Here is a 6,610-nt window from a genome sequence, read left to right as displayed (position 1 = left end):
CCGAGTCACGCGCCGTCGACGAAATCTCTGTCGTTTTTCGTGAAAGCCCGCGTCGCAATAAGCCTTAAACTTTGTACACAATATGAGCACCCCGGCGTTATAGTTGAATTTCAAGCCGTCGCACAGAAAGAGTGTCGTTTCGTCGTCGAATACGAGCGCGCGCACATTTACTCGTACGGTTTATCATCGGATCTGTTGACGATTTAGTTTGTCACGTGTGTACCTCATAGCGATATAACAAAAACACACTATTAAAGAAATATACAAGCGAAAGTAGCATGTATAACAGCCGCGTATATTACATTGTTCAATCCGATAATCTCAAAAACGCGCGTGCGCGATATGGAATTTATATAAGTGCGTGTATGTGCCTCATGTACGTGCGAATATCGTCGATATTCGAATTCTCGTGTGTCGCTTTCAGCAATCGATAGAGATACAACTCGATTAGTTCCGAGACGTGACGATCTGCACAGTTCGTTTAATAGTGTCTCTTGATGTCGCGACACGCCTTGCATTTCGGACAGTTTCGAAAATAGATATCGATCAAATTAATGAAAGAAAGCTTATACAAATCATTCTGCCGGTTCTTATCAAGATTTTGGCTTTAAATCGTTAATTTGATTAATTGAAGCTAGAGTTTGATTTGCGTTTTGTTTGCGCGAAAATCTTTTTTGTTTTTAGAAAAACGTATGATTTCGAAGTTTATTCCGATAAATAAATCGGTGCGATATGTACACAATAAAGAACCGATTTATTTATCAAAACAAATAAACGAGTAAATTTCATGGATACAATAGAAATTGCATAAAGCCGGAAATGAGCCTGTGACATGTAAACAGACGGTACACAGAAAACAAAAGATCATATTGCGGAAACTATATTTCAACTTTTGAAATCCTCTTTGCAGTAATCATGTGAATTGCGCGATGCTCGACATGAGAGGAATTTTCAAAGTTAATGAACGTATTATATGTATTTTACAGGAGTGAGGTACGTTAAGCAAACGTTAGAAACAAAGAGCACTTCTGGTTTTGCTCGAACAGACTAGATAAAGTAGAAATAGTCATTTTGTGATCAGACGGTGGACCGGCGAGGCGGTCGGGCTGTTATGTTTACATGCAAACCAAGACTTGTTTAGCAAAATATTTGATGTCAGATGATACATTGTATTATGCAAAAACTGCATTATTCCGGCATAAATTTATAATAATACGATACACAAATTTATGAATGAAAAAATTAATTCAGAAAACGGAAGAAACAAATTTTGCATAAAAATCAGACTCCGGCAATACCTCCGACCGTGGTGGGCGCGGAGCTGTCTTATCGCGACGTGGTCGTTTCGCGCCGGCAACACCTCCGAAAACGTTTTTTTATTAAACTCTTTTGAAACTTGGCACTAAATAACTAGAAACTATATACTTTAAATGTATGTTAGAAATTTAATTCAGAAAACGGATTTTTTTTGCATCAACAACACCTCTGATATAACTTTTTTCAATAAACTGGTTTAAAATTTTGCCCAAAATAAGTACAAACTATATACTTTAACTTTATGTATATATAATATGTCACCGTAGTCATGTGACCGAGGTCATTGACCGCACCGCGGTTACGTGACCTTTGAAAAACTTTTTACAAAATATAAAATATATTTAATGCAAAAAAACTTGGCGCGACTGCATCAGACTGTTGCACAAAGAAATAATTTCATTATAGTTGAGAAACAGCCGCGCTGCTCCTCAAAAATGCCCATCATTTTTTTTGATTAAATATTTTTTATATTTTGAAAAAAGTTTTTCTTTTGTTACATCTCCATGTTCTAGTAATAAATATGATCTTACCAAAGTACATAGTTATGTACTTAGAATTAGTTATTAATAATCACGCGAAAAAAAAGTTAAAGCGTAGTCTTACTATAGACACAAAGGTTTTTAGAGAAAGAATGTTTTGTAGCATATAATATTTTGTAAATCAGGTTTTATAGAAAAAGAACTTTTTGTAGAGTTTGTAAAAACATCTGAAAGAAAAAAGTTTTTTTAGTAAAAAAGAATGTTTTGTAGTATATAATGTTGCAGAACAGATTTTATAGAAAAAGAATTGTTTGTAGTATTAAATCAATTTTTTAATTTAAGTACAAACACGTGTTGTGCGTATACTTGGCGCCTGTGTTCTTACTTTTTTATACGATACGGCAAATATATATACAAATAACCGATAGCGAGCAGGATAACGTGATGACACACGCGGCTCATCAATATTTCACGGCGATTCTGATATTTTATAGCAAACAGAAGTGATGTATTAAATATCAAAGAGAGATTGAGAGAGAAAAACTTTTCACAGATTTTTTTTTATTCCACTGAGTCATGAGGTTTGCAAAACAAGACCAGAGAAGTATATAGAAGGAGGTGTTTTTGCTTGTTAGACCTCTGGGAGCTTGTGAAAAATTCAAGATTCGATTCACCTTGAATTCTCTTGCGAGCTATCGAAAGCTCCGTCACGAAGTGACATTTTGAAGAAAGAGAGAGAGAAAGAGAGTGAGAATACACGCCAGACCATTGTTTTCTATAATAAGAGAAGAAACGTAACGCAAAAATATAATTCCCAAGCTATCCTCGTAATTATCTGTCTCTCTGCGAAGCAGACGTTAAAGTGCTGGTTTAATTTTCATTCAGTGTGAGTCGGCTTTGTCGTGCGTTTCGAAATGTTTCGTAGCGCTCCGGCGACTATGAATCGCTTGTTGACCGCTTGTTTCTCTAATTAAGAAAACAGACTCTTCTCTAATTGACCCCGCCGACCGCATCGTATAGAAATGCTCGACAAAATTAATATAAACATTATCTAATAGTCTCTCTCATATGTTACAAGTTAATATGTATTATATTAAACGCACGAATATAGTCAAACTGTGTGTGTATATGTGTTTATACGAGATAGTCTTTTCTTTTCTATCTAGTTTAACGTCAGAAACATCTTTGTGTATGTTTTATAACTTTATACGTTAAAATGTCATTATCATTGCGTCCCATTGTTAATTAAAACCCAAAAAAGTTTTCTCCAGTAACGACAGAATTTGCCTGTCACTTTCGCAAGGTGATAATATTTCGATTAAACGTGGGTGTCTTACGGAGTGGTCTTTACCGCGAACACATAAGCCCGTCTAAAATAGGAAAACGCGGTATATCGACGGTGGCCAACGCTATCTAATCGGCATAAAGTTGTATTTAACAGCTGCGCGCCTTTACGTCGTCATTTCAGCCGATAGTGTTCTCACGGTAAACGTGAGAAGTTCGTATATGTATACGTTTATATACACACACAAGGGTGTCTATTCGTGTCCGCGAAACAGCTCATATGATTTCAAGTACATCGTTAAATGAAAAGTTCGATATACGCTCGCCGCGGCGTTTCAAAGTTCACATTGCAATTCGCCAGTTCGGTATCGGCTTGTTTAAAGCTTTAGTCACGGTTTATAGTTATAACAGAGAATTGCTTCTCTGAAATTTTATTAAAAAAAAAAAAATTATTTTTGCAATTTCGATAAAAATTGCAATTAGTGTAATTTTCACGCGATTCTTCTTGCTCGAAGGCTATCGATCGTGTCGTGCTGTTACGCGTGTTTTTGCATATACATTGTGAAATTTGTGAGCTTTGCCACAATTCCACGTTATCCGTATTAGAATCAGGTAAGCAGATAAATCAAGCATTTATCAACAAATCTGAAGTAAAAACGGATATGCGATGTGAAATAACACAATGATAAAAAAATTGTAGTTTTTCAAAAATACAATTAATGCAGTAATATAACATTGTTTTTCACGTTTATATTATTGCATTAAAAAAATGTCTCTTTCACCTCAACATTTTCAATTTTGTTTCAAAAGCAGATTAATGTTAACCAGAAAATTATTATTGCTTGTAGAAAAATACATATATCATCTCACATCATGGAGAATGCTGAAGAAACCACCGGACAAAGTAAACGTTAATTACTCAATGTTTTAATATTTCTTCGAGCTATTAATTTTCCATATCTATTGTGAACAGGAGGACAAAAGCTGCAAAACGATGTAAAAGATGAATTACTTGACGAGGTAGAAGAGACCAAGAAAGAGGAGAAAGAAGAATCGCCGAAAAAGAATTTCAGATATTATTTCAACAGATTTCGATACTATCATTATTATTACACTGTGAAAATTGAGACCTTTGTCACAGTGATAATCATATGGATCATTAAAATTCAGTTATACTTTCTGGGTTACAGAGTTGATGGATTCCCTTCGTTTGAGGATAATTAAATTTCCGGAATCGAGGAATAGTAATATCGCTACGTTTATTAAATAATCGCGAGTGTGCTTCAATGAAAATTCGTTAAACACGAACGAGAATCGTGGAAGCAGAATTTCGGAGGAGTAAGATGATTGTCGCGTTATCCTAATCGAAGCATGGAGTGTGAATAAAACTCTTAAAATGATGAAAAAAAAAGGATAACAATTTTCCTCATTTCATTTGAATGTCTCTGACCTGATATCCTTGCAGAACTTCCGCGCTTTAGATATGTTCGACCGTGTGTATTGCCGTTTCGCAGAGAACCTCAAATATTCACGAACCGATTGTAAAAGATGCAGTCCAATCTCCGCGAGGTGCTGCACATAATGGAAGCTTCTTTGAAAAATTTCTCTGCCACATATACTGTTATCCGATAAAAGTTGCCTGGCTCGGTCACTCATTCGAAACATTTTAAATGTTACCTACGAACCTCACGTAGCGCCTTCATTGCTGTGTTTTCTTTTTCTTTTTTTTTTTTTCACTTCTAGTCGGTCCCAGAAGAATGCGGATATTCGAACAAGCAAACTTTTCTTCAGTTCAAACCAGACACGAGTGAATTTTTTAACTCATCTTTTTTTCCGCCCTTTTTATCTCGCCATAGTAAGATTACGGAAACTTTCTCGTGTACTCTTCCAAACTGAGTTTTCACGGTGAAATCGTTTATGCAACGTTAATGTGTTTCTGAAGTCATATTAAGGGCGAGTATTAAAAAAAAAAATATCACGACCGAATATCGTGACGGAGTAACGTTGTAATCTGAGATAAATGATCATTCACAACGACGTAATGCTCTACGTGGAAAAGATGTATACGTCAAGACCGCGTGGTAGGAGATTTCAGTATGCAACGAAACGAATTTTCCTCTTTCTTAGGAAGCTGAGTCTACAAAATCGTATCTACTGTAGACATCTGTATTTTATGGCCTCGCGGTCGGAACTCAAGTGATATTTTGTATATAAAACCATCTTTTTTTTTTATAAAGCAAATGCAACAACAGTAAACGACCTGTTTGCGCGTTTCGAAGAACGTTTGAAAGAAAACAAAATATGAAATCGTACGTTCTCCTGAGAAATATTTCGCGCGTTTAAAATATTAAATTATTGAACTCGAGAAAACTACCACGTTTCTCTCTTAGTTTTTTTTGTTACTTTTATAACACACACACACACACACACATACACACACTTTAAAGCAGATTGTAACAATATATTTGGCAGATTATTTCTCTGTTAATGAATTGAATAAAATTATATACAACACATAATAATGTTGACTAATGCTGAATTGTATATTATGCATTCGACACATATGCACTCATGTGGCGTGTATGAAAATAATTAAATTACGAACACACACACACACACACACATACATAACCATCAATTTCGTATTTACATACTAAGTAGCGATGGTGTGTAAATTGGATTATTGCGTACGTTTACATATATTAACCCTGATACGCGCAAGAAGAGATGAATTATGAGTGACAAAATAATGGAACGCTTAATTAATTATCTCAAACTTCGTGTACACGCGCTTTTATTGTATGCACAGACTGAGTTATTTTGATGCGAGTTAATTGGAAATTATAAGTTATTTTTTGCTTGTGCACACATTCAACTTTCGTAAACACGAAAATAACGATTGATTCATTCTCCTAAAACTGGTCGAAATACATTAAAAAGGATCGATTGCGAATCACTTTATCACGTCAGCTAACCATGACGCTTATACATTTCTGTTCGCGCAGAAGTCCGCAATAAAAGTTATCGCCTTAAACTTTTTGCATTATAAACTCCGGAACAACACATTTTTCTATGCAAATATAAAAATGAAACGCGCATATAAAATTTTCGCGACGTAAACAACATGAAAATAATATACGCCGTGCCAAATATATCTGTGTCGCGTGTTAATAAAAAAGTTGAGAATATTGAGATTATATTATCTGTATGTACATGTCGCGCAATATTTTAAAATTTTTGCCAATATAACCAACACACAGGTGCGCGTGTGCATACACACATTAGTTTGATATAAATATACTCTACGCTTTTAATGGAGAAAAACTTCAAAAACAGCTAGTTCATTGGACGTATCCATAACGTTTTCTGTATCGTCAATATTTGATTATAATATTGAAATATAGCACGCACATATAGTAAAAGATTCGAATATTTCAATATGTTTGCGTTCTATTGCTTTGACACGCGTGTGTGCACAAAAATTTTGCGTCTATGTCTCGTGCAGCCGACAGTATTGCAACCCCCGGCGC

At 35.1% G+C, this 6,610-nt stretch overlaps 1 long non-coding RNA gene across 1 annotated transcript; it reads left to right on the top strand.

Moving 5' to 3' along the window:
• The first annotated feature begins 3,436 nt into the window (after positions 1–3,436).
• Positions 3,437–4,920, top strand: LOC109858608. The gene is made up of 3 exons (XR_002250634.1): positions 3,437–3,692; positions 3,929–3,984; positions 4,054–4,920. It is a non-coding gene; the product is annotated as an uncharacterized LOC109858608 (long non-coding RNA).
• The last annotated feature ends 1,690 nt before the right edge of the window (positions 4,921–6,610 follow it).

The sequence above is a fragment of the Pseudomyrmex gracilis genome, unplaced genomic scaffold, assembly GCF_002006095.1.
Source record: "Pseudomyrmex gracilis isolate BER0280 unplaced genomic scaffold, ASM200609v1 scaffold_214, whole genome shotgun sequence".
In the NCBI taxonomy this organism is placed as follows: Eukaryota; Metazoa; Arthropoda; class Insecta; order Hymenoptera; family Formicidae; genus Pseudomyrmex; species Pseudomyrmex gracilis.
The sequence above is the reverse complement of the archived record's forward strand: the minus strand, read 5'-3'. Positions and strand labels throughout refer to the sequence as shown.